At 45.8% G+C, this 26759-nt stretch overlaps 1 protein-coding gene across 2 annotated transcripts in view; it reads right to left on the bottom strand.

The window, feature by feature from the left end:
• The window catches only part of LOC115092719 (disintegrin and metalloproteinase domain-containing protein 9-like), a 506232-nt gene that overhangs the window by 120219 nt on the left and 359254 nt on the right, over nucleotides 1-26759 (bottom strand). The gene's annotated exons all lie outside the window — the stretch shown is intronic.

The following is a 26759-nucleotide window of genomic DNA, read 5'->3' as shown; positions in this document are numbered from 1 at the left end:
GGTGGAGTAGTGTGCCATCTGCAGTACCACATTTAGTGCAGCAAGGAGACGTAACTAGTTTCATCTTAAACCGGCGGACATCATCGTAATAAAGGCAGTGCAGAAGTTTAAACTGTAGCTCCCGAAGGCCCAAGTCAGGCAGCAATTTATAAAGATCCTGAAACCAGCTCGCCATCTGCCGCTCAGTGATGGGGGAAGCCAGAACTCTAGACCACCGGGTAGCCAGGCGGTTTATAGGAGCGGTATCGCCAAGCTTCTGACCAAGCTTTTTCCATCCTATAATAGTGTTCGCCAAGCAAGCGGTGTTAAAGATGGTATTGGCAAACTTTATCTCAGCCTCCAGCGTAGGAAGTGTCCATGCGAAAGCACGCAGGTAATGACGGGCCTGGAGAAAGGCGTAAAATTGTTTTGCCGGTAACTGAAAAGTCTGTGCCAGTGTGTCAAAGTCCAGTAAGGTTCGGGACTCAGGATCATACATATGAAAAGCAAACATCACCCCATGCTCTGCCCAAGAGCAAAACACTGGGCTATAGTCGCGGCCCGGGAGAAATTCCACATTATTCAAAAAGGGAATCAAAAGGGACCGAACTCCTGACAGGTGATACAGCTTTCGTACCCATCGCCACGCTCTTACACAGAGATACTTTGCGGTAACATGCAGTACGGCGCTGTTCCACACGCATTTGAATAAGATTCAGGGGGGAGCCAGGGGTCGACATACAATCCAACATCCCAGCGTCACAGTACCGGTAAGACCCCATAAGCCACTCGCCTGCGAACCGAAGCTGACAGGCTACATTATAAAGCCGAAAGTCCGGCAAGTTAAGCCCCCCACTCTCCTGTGGGTACTCAATAATCGCGTAGGCTAGCCTCGCGCGTTTCCCCCGCCATAAAAAGTGTTGGATGCTGGAGCGTAGGCGACGGATGTCCCCCACCGTCAGCGAACAGGGGAGTATATGTAAGAGATAAAGGAGTTTGGGCACCAGCACCATCTTAACCAGGGCACATCTGCCAAAACTTGAGAGCGGCAATGACTTCCATAAGGCCAATTGAGCTTGAAATTTAGTAATGCAGGGAGAGATGTTTAAGAGATATAGCTGTTGCAGGTCCCTCGGAATCCAAACCCCCAAATACTTAATTTTACTGGGGGCCCACCGAAAGGGAAATACCCCTCTCCATGTGTCTGGAAGGTGTGCGTTTAAGGCTAAGGCCTCCGATTTAGCGTAATTAATTTTGAGACTGGCAACCAAATGGAAATGGTCAAACAGAGTAATAATAGCAGGCACACTATTTCTGGGCCACCCAACAAATAATAAAAGGTCATCAGCAAACAAAGCCATTTGAGAGGGTGCCCATCCACACTGATCCCACATATAGCCCTCTTCCATCTGAGGCATATGGCCAGGGGCTCCAGAGCCAAAACAAACAACAAAGGGGAAAGGGGGCAGCCCTGGCGAACCCCACAATGGATAGGAAAAGCCCTCGTAGGTAGGCCATTGAGCAGAATAGTAGCACTGGGATTTTTGTAAAGGGTTTGCAACCATTGCAAATAAGCACCCGAAAAACCATACTGCTGTAGCACCCAAAACATATACTCCCATGAAAGAGAATCAAAAGCCTTTTCGGCGTCTAGGCTTAAGATCAGTGCTTCGGCGTCGGCTTGGTAAATCAAAGCCACTAACAAGCGTCTGACATTGACGTCCCGTTATAAACCCGGTCTGGTCCTCATGAATAAGACCTGGTAAAATAGTAGACAGCCGGGCAGCTAAGACTGAGGCAAGGATTTTAACATCCACATTTAGTAACGAGATAGGGCGATAGGATCCCACCTCCAGAGGGTCTTTCCCGGGTTTAGGGAGAACCACAATAACAGATTGATTAGAAACCCGGGTAGGGTGTCAGTACACAATAAGTCATCATAGTAAGATTGCAGGGGAGTTAGCACTCCAAAGCTAAGAATTTTATAATATTCTGACCCAAACCCATCCTGCCCCACTGCTTTACCAAGCCTAAGTTTCCGAATGGCGGCATAAATTTCCTGATTAGCAATAGGGCGGTTCACCAAAGCCAGTTGATCCTAAGTAAGACAAGGCCAGGGAAGCCCACGAAACAGCAGTTCCGCCGTCTCCTTACTCATGGATTTTGTATCATACAGAGCTGTATAATATTCTAGGAACCTGGCTGCGATAACATCAGGAGCGGTCTGATGTACCCCATGCCTATTTCGAATACCCACTACGGACGTTCGTTGACCCCGAGGCCAAACTAAGTGAGACATAAGTCGGCTGGCCCAGTTGCCATATTTATATAATTGGTACCGATAATACCTGAGGGACTTTGAAGCTCGTTGATGTAATAAGCTATTTAATGTCTCCCGAGCCCGATCTAAAAGAACTTTAGCATCAGCTGACATGTCCCTCATATGAGCACGTTGCACATTTTTAAGAACCTCAGTAAGTCTTAAAATTTCGGCGTTGTAGCGTCGGTTTTCTTAGCCACATAAGCGATGACTTCCCCCCGCATAACCGCCTTCCCAGCCTCCCACACCGTCGTAGGGGAGACATCAGGAGTCGTATTGTATTCGACATAATCCTTCCAGCACGCCTGTAAATACCTATGAAATTCCTTATCTAAGTAAAGGTCGGGCCGCATGCGCCAGGAGTATGGGGGTCGAATCCCTAGGCCCCATTGAAGGACCATTGTCACCGGAGCATGATCTGACAGGGAGATAGTCCCTATGGTAGCGTCCTTAACCTTAGAGAAGCACTGATCTGAGACTAGCAAATAGTCCAACCTAGAGTACACATTGTGTGGATGAGAGAAAAAAGTGAAATCACGGTCTTGCGGATGGAGTACCCGCCAGACATCTAGCAAATGTAATTCCTGGCACAGTAGGCTGATACCCTCTGTGCTTTCAGTCCCAGTGGGAAGTTTGGGAGGGGCGTTGTCTAATTGGCGATTCGCGACAGTGTTAAAATCGCCACCCACCACCAGGCTGTAATCAGAAATATTGGCCAGGAGATTGATCAAGGAGACAAAAAATCCATGGGAGTATACATTAGGGACATAAACAGCACAGAAAACAATCCGATGTTGATGCAGAGTGCCCGCCGCTAGAACATACCGGCCTTCCTCGTCCTGACAGGTACGTTCAAGCTGGAACGGCAAATTTTTATGAATAAGGATGGCAACCCCCCGCTGTCATCGGTTATAGGATGAGTAATAAGATTGACCCACCCAATCTCTCCGTAATTTTTCATGCTCCCCATCCCCTAAGTGTGTTTCCTGTAAGAGCGCCACCTGTGTTTTCATACGTTTAAACATAGTATATAATTTAGTCCACTTAATCGGGGAATGGAAGCCATCCACATTCATGGTAACAATTTTAACATGTGCCATAATATAGGAGCAACAATAGAGTCAAGAACTGGAGCCCATCAAGGCCCCTCACTACTCCTGCCAGAATTCCTCCACGGCCTCCCAGCCTAGGCCCTGGGGGGTAAATATCAAACAGTGCCCCTTGCATGAATGAAACCTCCTGAGTGCATTTCCCAATGGTCATCCCCCACTCAATCCCCCCATACTACCCCACACATCCACAATCACACCAAACAGCCACACACATCGAATCCCAAATAGTAACACCCCCCCTTGCTCCATGGGGCTCAGAGTGGCCGAGTCCCACTGACGCGGCACCAGAGTCCCCTGCCTCCGGCCCCACTCCCCAGCTTTCGCTGCACTTGGTCCTAGAGTAAGCAAAGGCCCCAGGAAACAACAACGGTGGACCAACAAGGGTTCAACAAAGGAGTCCAAGAACTGTGGAAGGTCCATGTAAGTAGAGACAAATCCATGGATCACGACCTCCTGGTCAACTCACGAAATAGCCGGAACTAATCAAGGGCCAGACACCACTCAGGAGCATATCCTCTACTCCCAAAGGTCCTTTCCAGAGGCAACAAAAAGGAGCTTGGGACGCTGGCCTCCCCAGCCTATCCATGAAGAGTCAAATCAATGCCAATACATGTAGCACGGCAACAGCATTCTCAACAACAAATCTTCAATCTCTGAGACTGGAAAATTGGGTAAGCAGTAAGCTAGGAGCCATCACCCAGAAGGCTATTATCCTCACTCCCCTTCCAGCTGAGGAAGGCCCGCTAAAAAGCCATCCGCCTCCTCTTTTGAGATGAAAAAGAAAGTTTTATTGTCATGCTGGACCTGTAGTTTCGCCTGAAAGAGCAGGGCAAACCGAATGCCCCGCTTATGGAGCGCCATGCATGCTGGAGCCATGATTTTCCACTGTGCTGCGGTGCTAGCCGAGAAGTCATTGAATAACAATAGCTGGTGTCCTTTATATTCCACCTCCTTTTTCTGACGGTACGCCCTTAGCAGTTGTGTCTTGTGATCCCAGTTGAGAATCCTGGCCATTACCGGCCTCGGGCGCCCCGGCCCATCACGCACTGGGCCCACGCAGTGCACTCGTTCACATTGAAGCCGTTCACTGGTTAAGAGGAGGCCCACCTGCTGTGGGAGCCACTGCTTGACCAGGTCTTTCAGTTCCCCATCTCTCACCTCTTCGGGGAGGCCAACAATTTTGAGGTTGTTCCGGTGGCCTCTATCTTCCTGCTCCTCCAGTTTGGCAAGGAGCTCGCGTTGTCTGCCCTGGAGGTCCACCACGTGGCGTTCAGAAGTTGCCAAACAGTCCCCCAGGTCAGAAATAATACCTTCCACGGTGTCCAACCGCTTAGCATGGCCTTCGACCGCCGATTTTATATCCTCCATTGCAGTCTGCAGTTTGTATAAGCGGCCATCCAGTGCTTCGGTCACTCGCTGCGCGATTTTTTGCAGGGCCTCCTCGGTGACAGAAGCTAGCAAGGGCTCCCCCGGCTAAGCTGCCGCGGCCATTTTGACTGCACGCGGTCGGTGGGGTCGGCGCTCCGATTTGCAGCGGGCGCTCGACCGGCGCATTACCCGCGGGACTCCTCGCTGCGGCGGGACTCAGCAGCACCTCCGGCAGCCGACACTAGGCAAGAGCGGCGAAAACAAGCAATAAAAACTAGGTTAAATTACAATTTCATGGGAGCGGGGCCGCGGAGCTTTCCCCCTTCACTTCCGCCTCCTGCACGTCCTCGCCGGAAGTCCCAGGCATAGTTCTCAATTGAAAAGGTCAGATGACTGTAAAAGAAAATTATTCCTTACCTGCTAATTTTCGTTCCTGTAGTACCATGGATCAGTCCAGACAGTAGGTTATATCCCCCGACCAGCAGATGGAGTCAGAACAGAGATTGAGAGCGTCAGCATATAGAGTAGTGCACCCTCTGCTGGAGCTCAGTATTACGCATAGCAAAGCCCAAAAGCAAAACACAACATTTTGGATCCAGATCCGTCCCCAAAAAGGAACAGAGAAAGATATAAGTAAACAAACGGTCATCTGTGGGTAAAAGCTGGAGATTGAATGCCTCTTTACTGCGTCTTAAAACTTTTCTGTGATTATTAGGGAAGCAGTGAAGGAATTGTTTGGTTTGGTTTTGTTGTGGGAAGCAATAAAAACAGAATTACAAGGGCAGATAATTAGTTTTGCTTCTTATTATAAGAAAGAAAGAGTCAAATGTGAGCAATCTCTGAAGAAGAGGATAGGTCAATTGGAAAGAGTACATAAAAGTACGTGATCTTACCGAACATACCGGGATTTGGAGAAATGTAAGGTGGATCTTAGGGAGCTGCAATTGAAGGATGTGGAGAGGGAAACATGTTGTACTAGACAGTGTGTTTATGAGCATGGGAATAAAACTGGGACTATGTTGGTGTGGTTTCTGAGACGTAGGTGCCAGAGTACTCTGATTTCTTGTATTCGATGGGCAGATGGGACTATGGTGCATTCAGATAAAGCCATTAATGACAGGTTCAAATAATTTTTCAAGCAGCTATATTTAGCTAATGGGAGCACTTTGTATGAACTGATTTCTGTTATTAAAGCTCTGTGTTAGAGCTGGGAGTTAGCAATCTGTTATTAGAGCTGGGAGTAGCAATCTGTTATTAGTCTGCTGTCTGATGGGAGGAGCAAATAGATAGTAGTTAGCAAACTGTTCAGAAACTACTAGGGTTTAGCAGTCTCTGTTATAGTTGTGGGTGGATCCCTGGGCCGGTGGGAGATGACCACGCCCCCGGGAGGATACCCCTAGAGGGACCTAAGAAGTGGATTTTGGACGTACCCCAACATCATCACTTCCACGTGCTAGGCTTGAGTATGGAGACAGACACACATTAGTTCTTTTATTAAACAGGTTTTTGAAACCACCAGAGGTGGCAGTACTGAGCTGATATGCCCGGCAGGGCTGTAGTCCCTCAGGTACTGGAACAGCGATCCAGGATGACTGAGCTGTTGAGAAACTTAGAAAAGTGAGTAGGCAGAGTAGGCAGAGTTCATGAACAGAACTAGATGACAAAACTCACATAAGGTCTCAAGGAAGCTCAGGAACTGGAAAGATTTAGGCCCTCGAGGAGTGAGTACCTGGTTCCAGGGAAAACTCTGAGAGAGCGGTGGTAACTCACAATTGTTTGTAGCAGCGATAGCTTCTGTTAACTTCGTGGACCCTTGGACCGATCGGAACAGAAGGATGGAAGGAGGCTGAGCGGAACTCAGCACTGGTGCCGATCGGAAGGCGGCAGAAGCGGGCTCGGGGACGGCTGGCGGATGGAACCGCGGAAGGCCCTATGCGACCAAGGGCCTGTCAGGGAGATGAGGAGAAGATGAGACTGGCCTGGTGGTGGAAGGTCTTCGCCCTGGAAGCCGGTACTCCCCCGAGAGGAGCTCGTAAGAGTCCGGCCGCTGGGACTTAGGAGATTCACCCTGGAAGCCGGTGTCCCCCCAGGAGGAGCCCGTAGGGACCCGGCCGCTGGGACTTAGGAGATACCTTGAAGACGGAGTCCAGGAGAAGTCCAAAGGTCGAAGGCCAGAGGAACGTCGCTCACCAGGCCAAGTCGAAACCAGAGAAGCACCGCTAGCCGAACCGAGTCAGGAACCAGGGAACCACCGAAGCCAATCCGAGTCAGGAGCCAGGGAATCGTCGAAAGCCAAAGCCGAGTCAGGAGCCAGAGAGTCGTTGAAAGCCAAAGCCGAGTCAGGAGCCAGACGACGCAGAGGAGAAGCAGGAAGTAAGCAACTGGGAGCAGGCAGGACCTGGGAACCTCGTTGCAAGGCAAAGAGACGCTCTAGTAGCAGGGTTTAAATACCCTGAGGCGTCTGACGTCATCCGAGGGCAGAGCTGCAATCTCCCGCGCTGGCCCCTTTAAGAGCAGAGCCCTGCCGCGCGCACGCGGCTAGGGGGCGGGGCCAGCTGCGGGAGGACGCCGGCTGTTAGCTCGGCGTGGGGACGCCGTTCTCGGGGCCTGCACGGCCCGAACACGGCTCGGGGAAGCCCGAATCCGGGTCGGGGCAGGTAAGGGACCGCGTCCGGGTGGGTGGCGATCCCGGGGGCGGCCCGGGGTCGCAACAGCTTCCATGCAGTAGAGAATCTTCAGAGTCTCCAGGAACATGGGCCCTCGAGGAGTGAGTACCGGTTCCTATCTGTAATTTGAAAGTAAAGAAAAAGAGCGAGGCCTCCGAGGAGCGGGTACCTCTGGTAAGTCCGAGGAGCGGGTACCTCTGGTAAGTCCGAGGAGGCAGAGTAGTTTGGATAGCCAAAGCGAGTTCTTAGCGAATCCTTTAAACTCAGTTTGCTAGCAAAATAGAGACCTTTAAATATTGGAAGCGAATGATGTCATCTCAGGGGGATGCCCCTGAGGTTCGCGCCCTTGCTGGTACTTCAATCAGAGCGCGCGCACACGCCCTTGGTCTTCAGGCAACATGGCGGATCTGCAACGTCGAGCTGGTCTGGGGACGCCGGAGGGAGACGGCATGGAGACACCGCGGCAGCCAGCCGTCCATTAGACCCGGAGGGAGTCGCCACAGAGGTAAAGAGGGCGGAGTGAGGGCGTCGAGCAGCAATGGTCGCAACAGTACCCCCTTCAAAGGGCGATCTCCTCTTCGGGTACCAAGCTTAGGTTTAGAAGGATGCACGAGGTGGAACTGATGAAGCATCTCTTTGTCCAAGACATTGGTCTGAGGCTCCCAAGAGATTAAATCGGGGCTGAAGCCTTTCCAAATCAGAAGGTATTCAAAAGTCTTGCCTCTGATATGAACATCCAGAATCTCTTTGATCTTAATTTCTAATTCGTCTTCTGCATTGATGACAGGTGGATCTTGAGATTTGGAAGAATCTTGCAGAGTGTTATTGATGATATCAGCAGCAATGGATTGAGCTGCTGTGGATGTCACTGAAGGTTTCAGTGGAAGTGATGATGTTGGGGTACATCCAAAATCCACTTCTAAGATGACTCTCCAGTAGAAATTGCTGGATGAGAGATGATGTAGAATTCAACAGTAAAGTAGCTGCTCTGGACGTCACTGAAGTTTCAGCGAAAGTAGGATACGTCCAAGATCCACTTCTAAAGATGATTCTCCAGTAGAAGTTGCTGGATAAGAGATGTAGAATTCAGCAGTAAAGTAGCTGCTCTGGACGTCACTGAGGCTTCAGCAGAAGTGGTGATGTAGGATACGTCCAAGATCCACTTCTACGATGATGGCATTACCGCGGAAACAGACTGGCTGGTTGCTAGAGATATCTTCTTTGGATCTATCTGTGCTGTGGCTCATCAGACACATCCTCTGAATGGCTGGAACATGACAGATATCTCTAAGATTATAATCCGTGAATGCTGATAGATGTTTAACGCCTTTGAGCCAAAGTGAACGCAGAAGGCGCTACGAATATCAGCAACCATGCCATGGACGTCACTGAGATCTTCAGGAGAAGTGGCAATGTAAAGGAATGTCCAAAGCCCACTTCAAGTTGTGATGCAATAATGGATCTTCTAATTTGCTGAAGGGACTCCTCAGGTCTTCCACTAGACGTCTGAGAATAAGGTTGTGTCCTGCCACTGAGTCCATCAGGGCAGGAGTCTGAACCGAAGCCAGTTCGCAAATCATGGAGACTGGAAGAGAGGACGGAGGATAAAACGCAGTATGGCCCAAGAACAGTCCTCCCGAGGGTCTTAAGCCGGTCCGTATGGGACATGCAGAGACATCATGGCCGGGCTGACCACAATACATGCACAGGCCACATTTCTTCCGAAATCTTCTCTCCTTGGAGGTCAAGTGTCCATGACCAAGTTGCATCTGTTCATCTTTATCAGCAGCAGAAGTTACTGGAACCATCTGAGGTGCAGTGGCAGTACTAGCTTGTTTCAACCCAAGTAACACCTTAGGCCGGATTTCCTTCACCTTGTTTCGGAGCCGGTAATCAATCCGAGTGGCCAAGGCTATTAATTCGTCAGCGAATTAGGTGTCTGGCGAGCAGCCAGCTCATCCTTTAAGCGGGTATCCAGGCCTCTGCATAAGAGAGTCTTGAGACACTTGGGGTCCCAGCGAAGTTCCGCTGCAAGAGTCTTGAATTCTATGGCCAATTCAGCCAGTGATCTGTTGCCTTGCTACAAGTCCACCAAAGTAAAACCGGCAACAGAAATACGAGTAGGGTCATCAAAGATGGATTTAAACAAGTCCATAAATCCTTCTATGTCCTGCAAAATAGGGTCCTTGTTTTCCCACAAGGTAGATGCCCACGACAGGGCTCTTCCATCCAAGTATGACAGGATGTAAGTGGTCTTCGAAAGAGCCGTGGGAAATAAAGTTGACTGTAAGGCGAAGTGCATGCAGCACTGGTTCGGAAAGCCCCGGGTCTTCTGGATTTCTCCGGAAAAGGGGATAGGAGCTGCCGTGGTACAGCAGTCTTTAAAGTTACCTCCTGTAACTGACCTTCTTGGTTAGAAGCTAAGCCTTGTATCCTCTGTGTGTGTAGCTGATGAAATGCTGCAGTAAGTTTCTCCAAAGTTTCTTGCTGCTCTGAGATGCGTTGGGCCAGGCCCGGTATAGCTTGTAAGGCAGAGAGATGTGCCGGGTCCATAGAGTTAACAACGTCCCAAAGTATAAGCCAGATCCACTGGAGTTAACAACATCTCATATTTTTAAGCCTGATCCACTGGAGTTAGCAATCTGATGTAAATCTGCTATCGTTAGACTGTAGAGTTAGCAATCTGTTATTAAAGCTCTGTGTTAGAGCTGGGAGTAGCAATCTGTTATTAGTCTGCTGTCTGATGGGAGGAGCAAACAGATAGTAGTTAGCAAACTGTTCAGAAACTTCTAGGGTTTAGCTGTCTCTGTTATAGTTGTGGGTGGATCCCTGGGCCGGTAGCAGATGACCACGCCCCTGAGAGGATATTCCGAGAGGGACCACTGGCTAGGCTTCAGTATGGAGACAGACACACATTAGTTCTTTTATTAAACAGGTTTTTGAAACCACCAGAGGTGGCAGTAATGAGCTTATATGCCCGGCAGGGCTGTAGTCCCTCAGGTACTGGAACAGCGATCCAGGATGACTGAGCTGTTGAGAAACTGTAGAAAAGTGAGTAGGCAGAGTAGGCAGAGTTCATGAACAGAACTAGATGACAAAACTCACATACGGTCTCAAGGAAGCTCAGGAGCTGGAAAGATTTAAGCCCTTAAGGAGCGAGTACCTGGTTCCAAGGAAAGCTCTGAGAAAGCGGTGGTAACTCACAGTTGTTTGTAGCAGCGATAGCTTCCATGCAGTAGAGAATCTTCAGAGTCTCCAGGAACATGGACCCTCGAGGAGCGAGTATCAGTTCCTATCTGTAATCTAAAAGTAAAGAAAAAGAGCGAGGCCCCCAAGGAGCGGGTACCTCTGGTAAGTCCGAGGAGGCAGAGTAGCTTGGCTAGCTGAAGCGAGTCCTTAGCGAATCCTTGCTAACTCAGTTTGGCAAAATAGCGACCTTTAAATATTGGAAGTGGATGACATCATCTCAGGGGGACACCCCTGAGGTTTGCGCCCTTGCAGGTACTTCAATCAGAGTGCGCACGCGTGCACCCTAGGTCTTCAGGCAACATGGCAGATCTGCAACGTCGAGCCGGTCCGGGGACGCCGGAGGGAGACGGCATGGAGACACGGTGGCAGCCAGCCGTCTATCAGACCCAGAAGGAGTCGCCACAGAGGTAAAGAGGGCAGAGTGAGGGCATTGAGTAGCGATGGTCGCAACAATTTCTGACTATTTGCAGGGTTTGCAGATGCCGGTCTTGTCACCACTGCAGAGATTAGCGGCTCCTATATCAACGCTAGAATTACAGGAGGCGATTCTTAGTCTTCTTGGTAAAAAGAGCCCAGGACCAGATGGTTTCCCAGTGGACTTTTATAAAAGCTTTGTGTCTGACTTGGTAGGTCTGTTAAAATATGTCTGTGATCATTTGCAAATACATCTGGCGCAGACAGGCGGTTTGACTGATGTCATCATTATGCTGTTCCATAAATCAGGTGGGGACAGTCTTGATCCTGGAGCATATAGGCCCATATCTTTGCTAAATGCAAATGTGAAATTTCTGTCCAAGGTTTTGCAGACTAGGTTAGAAAGTTATATGGAATCACTGATTGAGATGAATCAGTCTGGTTTCATTAGCGGCCACACATCAGTGAATAACACAAGGTTATTTGATATAATGGCCTTGGTTAGGAGGGATGAAATTCCTAGATTAATTATTAGTTTGAATGCAGAGAAGGCCTTTGACAGGCTTTGATGGCCTTTTTTGTTTCCTGTCCTCAAGAAATATGGCTTTCCTGAACAGTTTTGCGGTTGCATCCGTGCACTGTATGATCACCTGAGGGCTAGGATCCTTACTAATGGGTATTTGTCCAGGTTTTTCTTTATTAAGAAGGGTACCAGGCAGGGTTGTCTGTTATCTCAGCTGCTTTTTGACTCAGCAATCGAGGCGTTGGCAGTGAAATTGGAAGCCAATCAGGGGATTCAGGGCTTCAGAGTGGGAGGGAAACAACATCTTATTTATTTGTATGCGAATGATGTGCTGATATTCTTGGATAATCCCTGCAGATTGGCTCTGGAGTTTCTCACTAAGCTGGTTGAGTTTGGGGAGGTGGCTGGTTATAGAGTCAATTATCATAAATCTGAGGTATTCCCCATAGGATCTTGCAAGCTGGGGGAGATTCCGAGATGTTTTGATCCGTTCAAAACATCACAGTCTCATATCAATTATCTGGGTATCTGTGTTCTTAGTAATTTGGGAGATCTTTATAGGCTCAATTTTGTCCCGGTATTTTCTAAGATCAGGCAAGATTTGAGAGAATGGAAGGAAAGCAAAATTGCTTACCTTGTAATAGGTGTTATCCCAGGACAGCAGGATGTAGTCCTCACATATGGGTGACGTCACTGATGGAGCCCTATTGCGGGAAAACTTTCTGTCAAAGTTTCAAGAAACTTTTGACTGGCACTCTGAGCCCACTGAGCATGCCCGGCATGCCATGATATTCTCTGCCACAGGGGTCTCTCTTCAGTCTCGTATGTAGCAATAAGCTTTAGCAAAAATAAAATAATAAAGATAAGATACCCAACTCCGCGGGGTGGCGGGTGGGTTTCGTGAGGACTACATCCTGCTGTCCTGGAATAACACCTATTACAAGGTAAGCAATTTTGCTTTATCCCAGGACAAACAGGATGCTAGTCCTCACATATGGGTGATTAGCAAGCTAGAGGCCGAGTCATTTTGTAGTGAAGCAACAGTGAAGTATTGTTGGTGAAAATGAGTCAGCCGAAGATCATAGTAGGTTGGATGTAGAAGGAGTTGGGATTAAACTGGAAACAAGTTCTTTAAGACAGATTGTCCATATGTGGAATCTTGTCATCCTTGTTTGTCCAAACAGTAGTGAGCTGCAAAGGTGTGAAGAGAACTCCATGTTGCTGCTTTACATATGTCAAGAATTGGCATTGAACGATAGTGTGCTACTGAGGTTGACATTGCCCTTACTGAATGCGTCTTTACTCGCCCTTGGAGAGGAAGGCCTGCTTTTTCATAGCAAAACTGTATGCAATCTGCTAACCAGTTAGATAGAGTATGTTTACCCACTGCTTTACCTGGTTTATTTGGATCATAAAATACAAAGAGTTGAGTGGATTTCCTGTGGACTGCAGTGCGGTCTAAGTAAAAAGCTAGTGCACGTTTACAGTCCAAGGTATGTAAGGCCCGTTCCGCTTGGTGTGAATGAGGCCTTGGAAAGAATGTGGATAAAACTATGGATTGATTCAAATGGAATTCCGTAACTACCTTGGGAGGGAATTTTGGATGTGTACGGAGAACCACTCTGTCATGTAGGAATTTTGTATAGGGTGAGTACGTGACAAGTGCTTGTAATTCACTAACCCTTCTAGCTGATGTAATGGCTATGAGGAAGATAGTCTTCCATGTGAGAAATTTAAAATCACAGGAATTCATGGGTTCGAAAGGAGAACGCATGAGTCTTGTTAAGACCAGATTCAGGTCCCATTCTGTGACTGGGGGCCGAATTGGTGGTTTAAGGTGAATTAAACCTCTCATAAACCTACTGACAAGAGGATGTATGGATATTGGTGCATCTCCCATCTTGTTATGGGAAGCTGAGATTGCACTTAAGTGTACTCTTACAGATGAAGTCTGGAGACCAGATTCTGAAAGATGGTATAGGTAGTCTAGTAGAGAAGTAGTGGGGCAGGTGAAAGGATCAATATTCTTTTGCCTGCACTACAAAGTAAATCTTTTCCATTTCGAAGAATAGTTCTTTCGTGTTGAAGGTTTACGTGAAGCTATAAGCACTTGAGATACATTAGTGGAAAGACTGAGTGGTTGTAAGATCAAGATTTCAACATCCATGCTATCAGGGAGAGGGATTGAAGGTTGGGATGGCGCAACCGACCCTGATCCTGAGTTATGAGAGTGGGAGATACTCCCAGGTGAATTGGATCCCTGACTGAGAGGTCTAGAAGTGTGGGAAACCATACTTGTCGAGGCCAATACGGGGCTATGAGTATCATGGACCCCTTGTCCTGTTGTAGCTTCACAAGAGTTTTGGTTATGAGCGGTATTGGAGGATATGCGTATAGTAGGCCTGAGTTCCATGGGCGAGCAAAGGCGTCCTTGGTTGGTTGGATTTTCTGCTTGTGCAGAGAACAGAATTTGTCCACTTTGTGATTCAGATGTGACGCAAAGAGGTCTATTGTTGGTTGTCCCCAACATTGAAATATCCTGGTCACTACTGCGGGATCCAGGGACCATTCGTGTGGGTGGAAATGACGACTGAGTCGATCTGCCACTACATTGTGAATGCCTGCCAGATAAGTGGCCCGGAGAAACATTGAGTGGTTCAGGGCCCAGCCCCAAATCTGTGCAGCTTCCTGACAAAGGAGATACAAGCCCGTACCTCCCTGTTTGTTGATGTACCACATGGCTACTGTGTTGTCCTTTTGGATCAGAACAGTCTTTTGTGAAAGGCAGTCCTTGAACACATGAAGTGCATAACATATAGCTCGGAGCTCCAGAAAATTGTTTTGAAATGTTGCTTCGAGTTTTGTCCAAGTACCCTGGGTTTGGAAGTTGTGCATGTGAGCTCCCCAACCCAAAGTGGATGCATCTGTAGTTAGTATTATCTGTGGGACTGGTTGTTGAAAGGGTAGGCCCTTGCGCAAATTGTCCTTGTTCACCCACCAAAGTAGAGAGGAACGTAGCTGGTGGGTTCCTTGAATTGGAGAGGACAGTGGTTGAATGGCTTGGATCCATTGTGATCTTAAAGTCCATTGGGTTACTCTCATGGCGAGCCTTGCCATAGGAGTGACATGAACTGTGGAGGCCATGTGGCCTAGTAAGGTTAGAAACTGATGAGCTGTTTCTTGTTTCTTTGAGTGGATCGAGTTTTCCAGAAGGGAAAGTGTCTCCGCTCGATCGTCGGGTAGAAAAGCCTTTGAGAGGATGGTGTTCAATTCTGCTATGAATTGAAGCAGGTGAGATGGAGTAAGATGGGACTTTTGATAATTGATGAGAAAGCCCATGGAGTGAAGAACAATAATTGTTCGACTGAGAGAAGTAAAAGCTCCTTGTTGAGATTGACTTTTGATGAGCCAGTCGTCTAAGTAGGGAAAAACATGGACACTTTCCTTGTGCAAGTGTGCTGCTATTACTGCCAAACATTTGGTGAATACTCCGGGAGCAGAGGCAAGTCCGAATTGTAATACTCTGTACTGGAAATGTTGATGACCCACCATGAAACGCAGGTACATGCGATGAGGAGGGAATATTGGAATGTGAGCGTAAGCATCTTGAAGATCCAGAGAATAAAGCCAATCTCCTGTTTGAAGAAGTGGAAGCATGGTGCCTAGCAAAACCATCCTGAGCTTTTCTTTCTTTAGAAATTTGTTGAGATTTCTGAAGTCTAGGATGGGCCGTAGGCCTCCTGTTTTCTTTGGAATGAGGAAATACCGGGAATAGAATCCTCTGCCCTGCTGAGCCCGGGGCACTGGCTCTACAGCCCTGGCTTTCAGAAGGGTGGATAATTCTACTTGCAACTGGAGTATGTGATTTTCGCTGAGAGAAAGAGGTCTCGGAGGAGAATCTGTTGGAATTGAGAGGAAATTGAGTTGATAACCTCGAGATACTATTGCATGAACCCATTGGTCTGTTTTTATTGGTATCCAATTGTTATAAAATTTGGATACTCAGCCTCCTACAGGAAGTTCCGGTTGAGGATTGGAGATGTAGCTTTGTTCTCTGGAAATTGTTTCAAAATCCAGTAGCAGGGCCTGTCTGCAGTGGAGGTTGAGGCCTAGTTGCCCTAGGTTGTCTTGGTTGAGGCCTTTGCTGTGTTCTACAAGGTCTGGCTCTAGATGTAGGAGGGTAGTTTCTCCTTTGTCTATAAAAAGGCCTTCTAGATTCTTTCCTTTGAGCCCTACGCCTGGAGTGCGTAGGTGGAATTGATGAAAGCTGTCTGAGGGTTTCAGTATGTTCTTTCAGCTCTGTAACTGCATCCTGGACTTTAGATCCAAAAAGGTTATCACCTAAGCAGGGGAGATCTACTAATTTATCTTGGACCTCAGGCCTGAGATCCGAGGCCTTAAGCCATACCCATCTCCTGGCACTGATCCCCAATGCAGCCACCCTGGAAGCCATCTCAAAGCCACTGTAGGCTGCTCAGACTTCATGTTTACCTGCCTCCAGTCCTTTATGGATGATGGCTTGTGCTTCCTCTTGATGTTGAGATGGAAGAGATGGTAGAAACTCTTGCATTTGTTTCCACAAGTCCCTTTGATACTGGGTCATGTAGAGTTGGTATGAAGAGATTCTCAAATTCAACAGGGCCCCTTGAAAGACCTTGCAACCCAGGGAATCCAAAAATCTGTGGTCTTTTCCTGGGGGATTTGATGAATGTGGTCTAATTCGCTTGGATTTTTTCTGTGCAGATTCTACCACAACTGATTGGTGAGGGAGCTGCGACTTCTGGTAGCCAGGAGCAGACTGCACCAAATATGTACTGTCCATACGTTTATTGACAGCTGGCACTGAGCAAGGATGTTCCCAAATACGATGTTGCAATTCTAGGAGAACATCATGCACTGTTATAGCCACCACTTGCTTAGGAGGGTCTACAAATTGAAGTACCTCCAAGGTTTGTTGTCTGGTATCTTGCTCTGTGACTAATTTGAAGGGAATGGTGTCAGCCATTTCTTGGACAAAAGTTGTGAAGGAAAAATCTTCTGGAGGAGATTTTTTCCGTGGATCAGGTGGGGATGGCTCAGACATAAAGCCTTCAGATGAAGTTTCTGATAGTGTGTCACTCCAAGTGTCATATTCTTGGACTTGTGGTGAAGTTGTTGAAGTTTTAGGTGGTGGAGGAATTCCAGAAGGTCCTGGTAATGGATCTTCAGCAGATCACTCCTCAGGATGCTCTTCCCGTGGATTAGAGGGAAGAGAATCAAGCAGATCCTGATACCTTTTCATTAAGATTTGGTGTAATGCTGACTCTGGGCATCCTGGAGCCCCAGAAGTGAGTGGCACCAATGGTATTGGCTTCGGGACCGAAGATGGAGCTAATATCTTCAGTGGCCATCTTGAAGTTATTGGAGCTTTATTACCTGGCATCGGTGCAGTTGTGAAGATCGGCATCTGTGCCGGCATTGGCAGGGTCATCGGTATCGGCATCGGTGGTGCTATCGGCATCGACGTTGTCACCGGCATCGGTGCTGTCTCCGGCATCAGTAATGCCACCAGCATCGGTGCTGTCACCGGCATCAGTGACGTCACTGGCATCGGCATGACTGCCGGCATCGGCGCTGTCGCCGGAATCTGCTCCTTTAGGGCCTGGGCCACCGCTTGTCTTATTAAAAGTGACAATTCCTGTGATACAGCTGGGAGAGAAGAAGGAGCTGTATGCGGCGGCAGTGTGGGAGTTGATATTACATCACCTGATGCTTGTGTAGGCTGTATCGGCGATGTGGGTCCTGCCGGTGGTGGCAGAGTTTCCTTAGCCTTCTGCCGCTTTGCAGTCAGTTCTCCCAGGGAGAGGGTTACCGCTGACGTCGGTGTGTCGGTGTCGGTGGCGATGTTTGGGCCTAGGTTTGACTACCGACCTTATCGATGCTGTCGAAGGTGATGGCGATGTTTGATCTCCCGATCCTTCCAGGCGACGTCTCTGCAGCAAAACCTTTTTAGAAACTCCTGCTGGGGACGATTTCGTCGACGTCGAGGGAGAAGGAATCAGCTGAAGGTGGAAAAGGTGTTCCATTTTTTCCTGTCGCAGCTTCCTTCCTTTGGGAGTTTTCTCTGCACATTGAGGGCAGGATGAAACATCGTGTTTGTCCCCCTAAACAGATAACACACTCAAGGTGTAGGTCTGTTATAGACATATTCCGATTACAAATCAGACATTTTTTAAAACCTGAAGCCATCTTTTCATCCACAGCCGTCGATGAAAAGTGGGAGGAAAAATTCTGGGAGAAAAAGTGTTTACTTTAAGTAAAAACGAGACTAATTTTTCACCGGCCGGTGAAAAAGAGAGAAAAATCCCTTTGTGGGAGAAAATATTTGAAAAATCAATGACTTTTCAGTCAGAAATGTGTGAGGAAAATCTCACAGGACTCCTATCTCAGCGATGCTTACAGCAGCGCAGAAAAACAAAGACTGAAGAGAGACCCCTGTGGCAGAGAATATCATGGCATGCTGGGCATGCTCAGTGGGCTCAGAGTGCCATTCAAAAGTTTCTAGAAACTTTGAAGGAAAGTTTTCCCGCAATAGGGCTCCGTCAGTGACGTCACCCATATGTGAGGACTAGCATCCTGCTTGTCCTGGGATAATGCTATTTATCTTGGGGAGGGAGACTCAATGTCATTAAGATGAACATATTGCCCCGTCTATTTTATCTGTTTCAACATGTTCCTTGCTTCCTATCAAATAACTTCTTTGCTCGGTCAATTTCATGCTATTAGATTTTGTCTGGGATGGTAAGCATGCTAGTATCAAATTATGTACTGTGTGTAGGCCTATGGAATGGGGGCATGGCATTTCCAAAGCTGTAGGCATATTTTTGGGCAGCATGGTTAACTGAGTTAGTCACATAACTGTACAGGGACAGAACTCAGTGGCTCGCCATTGAGAGGAATCTAGCTGAGGGGCTTGACCTGATGTCATTTGTCAGGCGAGCTTGTTATAACTGCTCTCTCATTGCCTGTACAGTAAAGACATGGAAGGTGATGTGCAAAGGATTGGGCATGGTGGACCAAGGCCCCCTGGCCTTCTCCCCTCTTTGGAAAAACCCAGAGTTGACAATTCACTCATTTAGTCAGGAGGTGAAACATTGGTGGGAAATGGAGCTTTACTGTTTGGGTCACATTTACAAAGAAGATGGTTTCAAATCATTCTCAAATTTAAAGGATGAGTTTGAGATTTCAGATCAAACTCAGGTATATAATGACATTCTAAAATGAGTGATGGCCAGAAGGGAAAGTGAGGATCAGAAGGGAAAGTGAGGGCTGGCATTGGAGCTTGCCTTCATGAAGGGCCTCGCCAAACGGAGAGTATGTGCGGTGTTGTACCATGCAATCATTCAGACATATCTGGATATGGAACCCACTTTGAAGATTGAGAGGCAGTGGTCTGAGGATCTGGGATTCCAGATAGATGTAAAGACCTGGAAGCGCAGAGCACACAGGTCCTCTTTATGTGCAAGATGGGCAGAATTGATGGTAAGGCTGATTATGCGCAGCAATAGATACCCTTTATTCTTTTCTAAATTTTTAGCCTCGGTGTTCCCGCTTTGCTAGCGGGGCTGTGGACAGAGGGGTACTTATTTATATGTTTGGGGAATGTCCTTTCATTTTTGCTTTTTGGATAAGGATGGGCCAGCTCATTCAGCAAATTGTGCATTGTTCTTTGTCTTTTACTCCAGGGCTTTGTCTTCTTGGATTGTGGGGGGATCAGTCGCTGGGCAAGTTTCAGAAAATGTTGGTACATCAGTTACTTCATGCTGCCTGCCTGGAGAATGAAAGTCAGTGCCTACACTGACAAACTCATGATGAATCTATTATTACACCTCATTACCATTCTCTTTTCAACCCAACACATATAAATGTATCTAAAACATCCTTTCTCAAACCCACCCCCCTTTATATCCCATCAGCACCTTTTGCTAAAAATGCTACCTAATCCCTGCTACCTCACCCCTGTATATCTCCCCTCCCCTGACCACCTTAGTCAATGAACATGTCTTTTGCTAAAATGTATGATATAAGAACTTATCATGTGAATGTAAATAGCTATCTATTATATATATGTCATGATGTAAACCGTTGTGATCTTCACTTAGAATAACGGTATATAAAATGGCTTAATAAATTAATTAAATAAATAAAGACACTAGAAAACTAGAGAACTCAGGATCACTCTGTAGCCTTCATTGAGAAATTAACTTACATGTTAAGAGATAATATTGTCCTTTATTGACTAGATCTGGGATCCATACTGTAAACTTTAAAATTCTAGATGCAGAGGGGATGGAATGTTGTGAATGTTGTTACATTATACTTTGCATTTTCTTTGTTTTGTCATGGATCATAGAGCTGTAATCTCTCAATGGCTTTGTATGTTGTCTGGTTTTACTTAAAATAAAAAGTTTTAAAAAAAAATGTTTTTAATCTTTGTTGTCTGATTTTTTTATTTTTCTAATCAGTTGGTCCCAGTCTCTTTTTTCCACATTCCCTTTGTCAGTCTGTTCCTAATTCTTTCTCCAGAGTTACTCTTCTCTTTCTGTTTCTTCTCTCTCCTGACTTCTTCCCTTCCTCTCTCTCACAGACACACACAGGCTCATGTTTTCTCTCACAGACTCCCTCACACACACAAGCTCTCACTCTCACATGCTCTACTACACACACAAGCTCACTCACACACCCAGCCTCCCATTCTCATACACACACACATACACACACACACTCACAAAATACCTAGGCTCCTATTCTTACACACATACACATAAAACACCCGGGATCCCTTTCTTACACACACAAACAACCAAGGCTGCCATTCTTATCCCCACAAACATACAAGCTTCCATTCTCACATACAAACACCCAGGCTCCCATTCTCACACACAAAACACCCAGGCTCCTATTCTCACACACAAAACACCCAGGCTTCCATTAATACACACACAAGCACCCACACTCAGGCTCCCATTCCTTCACATACACACAACCCAGGCTCCCATTCTTATCCACACACACAGGCTCCCATTCTCACATACAAATATCCAGGCTTCCCATTCTCATACACATACACATACACACAAGCTCCCATTCTCACATGCAAGCACCAGGCCTCACCGCCAAACCCTTTCTTATGTATAGTAGTGAATGATGACATAGACTTAATTGGCATCACCAAGACATGATAGAAGGAGGATAACCAATGAGACAGTGCTATACCAGGGTACAAATTATATCACAATGGTGTGGTGATTTATGTCTGGGATGGCATAGAGTCCAACAGGATAAACATCCTACATGAGACTAAATGCACAATCAAATCTTTATGGGTAGAAATCCCTTGTGTGTTGGGGAAGACTATAGTGATAGGAGTATACTACTGTCCTCCTGGTCAAGATGGTGAGACAGACAGTGATGGTGAGACATGGTGAGAAGAGAAATTAGAGAAGCTAACCAAATTGGTAGTGTGGTAATAATGAGAGATTTCAATTACCCCAATATTGACTGGGTAAATATATCATCGGGTCATGCTAGAGAGATAAAGTTCCTGGATGGAATAAATGACAGCTTTATGGAGCAATTGGTTCAGGAACCGACAAGAGAGGGAGGAATTTTAGATCTAATTCTCAGTGGAGCACAGGATTTGGTGAGAGAGGTAACGGTGGTGGGGCCGCTTGGCAATAGTGATCATAATATGATCGAATTTGAATTAATGACTGGAAGGGGGACAGTAAGCAAATCCATGGCTCTCGTGCTAAACTTTCAAAAGGGAAACTTTGATAAAATGAGAAAAATAGTTAGAAAAAAGCTGAAAGGAGCAGCTACAAAGGTAAAAAGTGTGCAAGAGGCATGGTCATTGTTAAAAAAATACCATTCTAGAAGCACAGTCCAGAGGTTTTCCACACATTAAGAAAGGTGGAAAGAAGGCAAAACGATCACCGGCATGGTTAAAAGGGGAGGTGAAAGAAGCTATTTTAGCCAAAAGATCTTCATTCAAAAATTGGAAGAAGGATCCAACAGAAGAAAATAGGATAATGCATAAACATTGGCAAGTTAAATGTAAGGCATTGATATGACAGGCTAAGAGATAATTTGAAAAGAAGTTGGCCATAGAGGCAAAAACTCACAGTAAAAACTTTTTTAAATATATCTGAAGCAGAAAGCCTGTGAGGGAATCAGTTGGACCATTAGATGATCGAGGGGTTAAAGGGGCAATTAGAGAAGATAAGGCCATCGTGGAAAGAATAAATGATTTTTTTGCTTTAGTGTTTACTGAAGAGAATGTTGGGGGATACCCGTATCAGAGAAGGTTTTCATGGGTAATGATTCAGATGGACTGAACCAAATCACGGTGAACCTAGAAGATGTGGTAGGCCTGATTGACAAACTGAAGAGTAATAAATCACCTGGCCCGGATGGTATAAACCCCAAGGTTCTGAAGGAACTCAAAAATGAAATTTCAGACCTATTAGTAAAAATTTGTAACATGTCATTAAAATCATCCATTGTACCTGAAGACTGGAGGGTGGCTAATGTAACCCCAATATTTAAAAAGGGCTCCAGGGGCGATCCAGGAAACTACAGACCAGTTAGCCGGACGTCAGTGCCAGGAAAAATAGTGGAAAATGTTCTAAATAGAGTTAAGGTTACAAAGTGACAATACATCCTTTTGAAAACACTTAAAAACCTGGCTATTTAAGCAAGCGTATCAAAAAGAGTAGGAGAGTAGTGAAACCGGGGAAGTGCGAGGTAGGAACAAATGAAAAATCAAACATACACCACCACAATCAATACGTGCGTAGCTGTATTTTATTCTATATTACTTTATTTTATCACCCATCTCTATAAGATAAAGTGACACTTATAAGTTAGTATTACTTTAATTCCGAAAAAAATAAAACACTTCAAACAATATTATATCACATTCCAATTATGTTATTTTAAAAAAAACTATGTACCGAAACGATATGACACTTGTGTAAATTAATGTCTCAGCATACCTATATTTATGTGCCTACTATAAACCGTTGTGACGGAAGCTACTTAACGACGGTATAGAAAAGACTTAAATAAATAAAATAAATAAATAAATATCAAAATCACAGAACAAATAGAAAGACATGGTTTAATGGAACAAAATCAGCATGGCTTTACGTCTTGCCTCACAAATCTGTTTCTTGCCTCACAAATGTGCTTCACGTTTTTGAAGGAGTTAATAAACATGTAGATAAAGGTGAACTGGTAGATGTTGTATATTTGGATTTTCAGAAGGCATTTGACAAAGTTCCTCATGAGAGGCTTCTAGGAAAAAGAAAAAGTCATGGGATAGGTGGCGATATCCTTCATTGGATTACAAACTGGCTAAAAGACAGGAAAAAGAGAATAGGATTAAATGGACAATTTTCTCAGTGGAACGGAGTGGGCAGTGGAGTGCCTCAGGGATCTGTATTGGGACCCGTACTTTTCAATATATTTATAAATGATCTGGAAAGAAATATGACAAGTGAGGTAATCAAATTTGCAGATGATACAAAATTGTTCAGAGTAGTGAAATCACAAGCAGATTGTGATAAATTGCAGGAAGACCTAGTGAGACTGGATAATTGGGCATCCAAATGGCAGATGAAATTTAATGTGGATAAGTGCAAGGTGATGCATATAAGGAAAAATAATCCATGCTATAGTTACACAATGTTAGGTTCTATATTAGGTGCTACAACTCAAGAAAGAGATCTAGGCGTCATAGTGGATAACACATTGAAATCATCGGTTCAGTGTGCTGCGGCAGTGAAAAAAGCAAACAGAATGTTGGGAATTATTAGAAAGGGAATGGTGAATAAAATGGAAAATGTCATAATGCCTCTGTATCGCTCCATGGTGAGACCGCACCTTGAATACTGTGTACAATTCTGGTCACCACATCTCAAAAAAGATATAGTTGTGATAGAGAAGGTACAGAGAAGGGCAACCAAAATGATAAAGGGAATGGAACAGCTCCCCTATGAGGAAAGTCTAAAGAGGTTAGGACTTTTCAGCTTGGAGAAAAGACGGCTGAGGGGTGTTATGATAGAGGTGTTTAAGATCATGAGAGGTCTTGAACCAGTAGATGTGAATTTGTTATTTACTCTTTCGGATAATAGAAAGACTAGGGGGCACTCCATGAAGTTAGCATGTGGCACATTTAAAACTAATCGGAGAAAGTTATTTTTTACTCAACGCACAATTAAACTCTGGAATTTGTTGCCGGAGGATGTGGTGAGTGCAGTTAGTATAGCTGTATTTAAAAAAGGATTGGATAAGTTCTTGGAGGAGAAGTCCATTACCTGCTATTAATTAAGTTGACTTAGAAAATAGCCACTGCTATTACTAGCAACAGTAGCATGGAATAGACTTAGTTTTTGGGTACTTGCCAGGTTCTTATGGCCTGGATTGGCCACTGTTGGAAACAGGATGTTAGGCTTGATGGACCCTTGGTCTGACCCAGTATGACATGTTGTTATGATCTTATCTTGCCACAGAGATGAGCTCCCATGGCAGCCTTACTCCAGTAGGTAACTTCTTCTTCACCACCGCAGGGATAGGCTCCCATGCCAGCCTTGTTTCAGCATGCCTTCTCTTTCAAAGCCATGGGGATGGGCTCCCATGTAGCCTTACATCGACAGGCCTTATTCTTTGCCACCATAGGGATGGGCTCTCCTGGTGGCCTTGCTTTGGCGGGTCTTCTCTTTCACCACCGTGGGGATGGGCTCCCATGGCAGCCTTTCTTCAGTGGGGCATTTTTCATCTCCCTGAGGAAGAGCTTCCATGATGACCTTGCTTTGGCAGGACCGCCTTCTTTGCCACTATAGGGATGGGCTTCCATGTTGGCCTTGCTTTGGCAGGCTCTCTCCTTCTTCAGCCACTGTGATGATGGAGTCTGTGGCAGCCATTCTTCAGGCCTCGTTTGGAGTTGGGCAACCCTGATTTGGTGGGTCTGAGCCCAAAGTGGTTGGGCCATAGCCTACCCAGGCCCATTTGTGGCTACACCGCTGCCCTATATTTGATAGAAGCCCCTTTTGCAGCATTAACAGCTATAAGTTATTTATAAGTATCTACCAAATTTGCAAGGTAGGATGGTGCAATTTTGCCTATTTTTCTTGGCAGAAGCAAGGCTAGTGCAAGGATATTAAGCACCCTAGACAAATTTTCAGCCTTGTGCACCCCTCCCTCATTGCATTTCAGACCCTTAGGCCTCTATCTCCTCTGCAATTTTATAATTAAACTCAACAATTATGATGACACTCCTCCACACTATTATCTCTTATCAGAAAAATCCTGGAAAAACACATAACTGTATAAATCTAAAATGTTTCCGAGATGAATATAGTCAAACTTTACTAAATCTGAGTCATTAAGAACGAAAATGATGCTTAAAATTGTTGATTGGTTTCAGTTTTAAAGATATCGTTTGACTTGGGAATTGTAGAGGATAAGTGAGTTAAGAAGGGAAAGGATCTCAAATTGAATCAGAAATGATTACGTAATATATATCTTTGACTGAATCTATGAATAAATCTATGACCGGGTTTATGTGGCAAGTAAAAGGTGGCATGGAAAGCCTTCCAGTTAGTGGTAACAAATTTTCTGGGAAACAACAAGGCAGACAATTACAAGGAGTTGGTGGAAAATCTCAAAGTATACAAAAGCCTTGACTGCAACATGTCACTAAAGATATATTTTTTGCACTGTCATCTAGAATTTTTTCCACTAAATTGCTAAGCAATGAGTGATGTCGCCAGGAAACTGTGTTAAAACTATGTCTTGAAATGCTTAACGCACAGATTACTGCATCAGGCTGAGTATACAGCACATCATATGGCTTTTCTTCAGTAGTGGATTCTTTCATGTCATCCTCATATACAGGCCATATGTTTGTGGAGTAATCTTGAAATTGTTGAACAGTCTATATTTTTCCCAGCCTCAGCCAGAAATATCTATAGTTCTTTTAAAGTAATCTTAGGCCTAACTGTGACCTTCCACAACAGTTTCCTTAACTCATGGCTACTGATTTTGGAGGGACAGTCTGATTGTGACAGTGTCCTGAGGGTACCAAACTGTTTCCACTTTGCAGTGATAGGCCTCACAGTGCCTCAAGAGATATTCAACCACATTGAAATTTTCTTCTGCACATTTCAATAACTTTAAAACCAAAGTTCTTTCAGCAGCTCTTTTTTGGGATATTGTGACCTTTTTTTCAAATGCACTTCATAGAGGGGTATTCGAATCAGTTCAGCTACTTTGAAAGGACACAGGTGAATGCTATTTAACTTATTATGGGCCTTGTTAAGGCAATTGTTTGAACCAGATCTAATTTGGGTTTGTTGTAACAAGAGGTGTGAAGACTTATGCAATCAAGACTTTTTTAAAATTTTAATTACTTTTGGGATATGTTTATAATTGTTCTTCCATGTTTATTTTATTATATTTATTAGTTCTTATATTCTGTCATTTCCATAACAACATTCAAAGCGGATCACAGAAAACATTCACTGTCTTACAACAATAATACAATACAAATAAAACAAACAATAAAACAATTAATATATGCTTAGGGGTAGATTTTTAAAGTTATGCGCAGGCATAGATTTGTTCGCACAACCCGGCGCGAACAAATCTACGCCCGATTTTATAACATGCGCGCGCTGCCACCCACATGTTATAAAATCCAGGGTCGGCGCGCACACGGGGGTGCACAATTTTGCAACCAAAATCAAAGCGGCCTCGGAGGGAACTTTTTTCCGCCCCCCCCCCCCCCCCCCACACACCTTCCCCTACCTAACCCACCCCCTAGCCCTAACTAAATCCCCTCCTACCTTTGTGCAGAAAGTTACACCTGCCTGAGGCAGGCGTAACTTGCGCACGCCGGCGGGCTGCCAGCATGCCATTCCCTGGCCTGGGGGCTGGTTCGGAGACCTCGGTCACGCCCCCAGAACACCCCCCGGGCCTGCACCATGCCCACAGCCCTGTCCCCGGAATGCCCCCAAATTCTGCGCCGCTCTCGACACACACCCCAAGCAAAGCCCCGGGACTTACGCGCATCCCGGGGCTTTGCG

This window comes from Rhinatrema bivittatum, chromosome 5 (genome assembly GCF_901001135.1).
Source record: "Rhinatrema bivittatum chromosome 5, aRhiBiv1.1, whole genome shotgun sequence".
Lineage (NCBI taxonomy): Eukaryota > Metazoa > Chordata > Amphibia > Gymnophiona > Rhinatrematidae > Rhinatrema > Rhinatrema bivittatum.
Note: the sequence above shows the minus strand (reverse complement) of the source record. Positions and strands in the feature narration are given on the sequence as shown.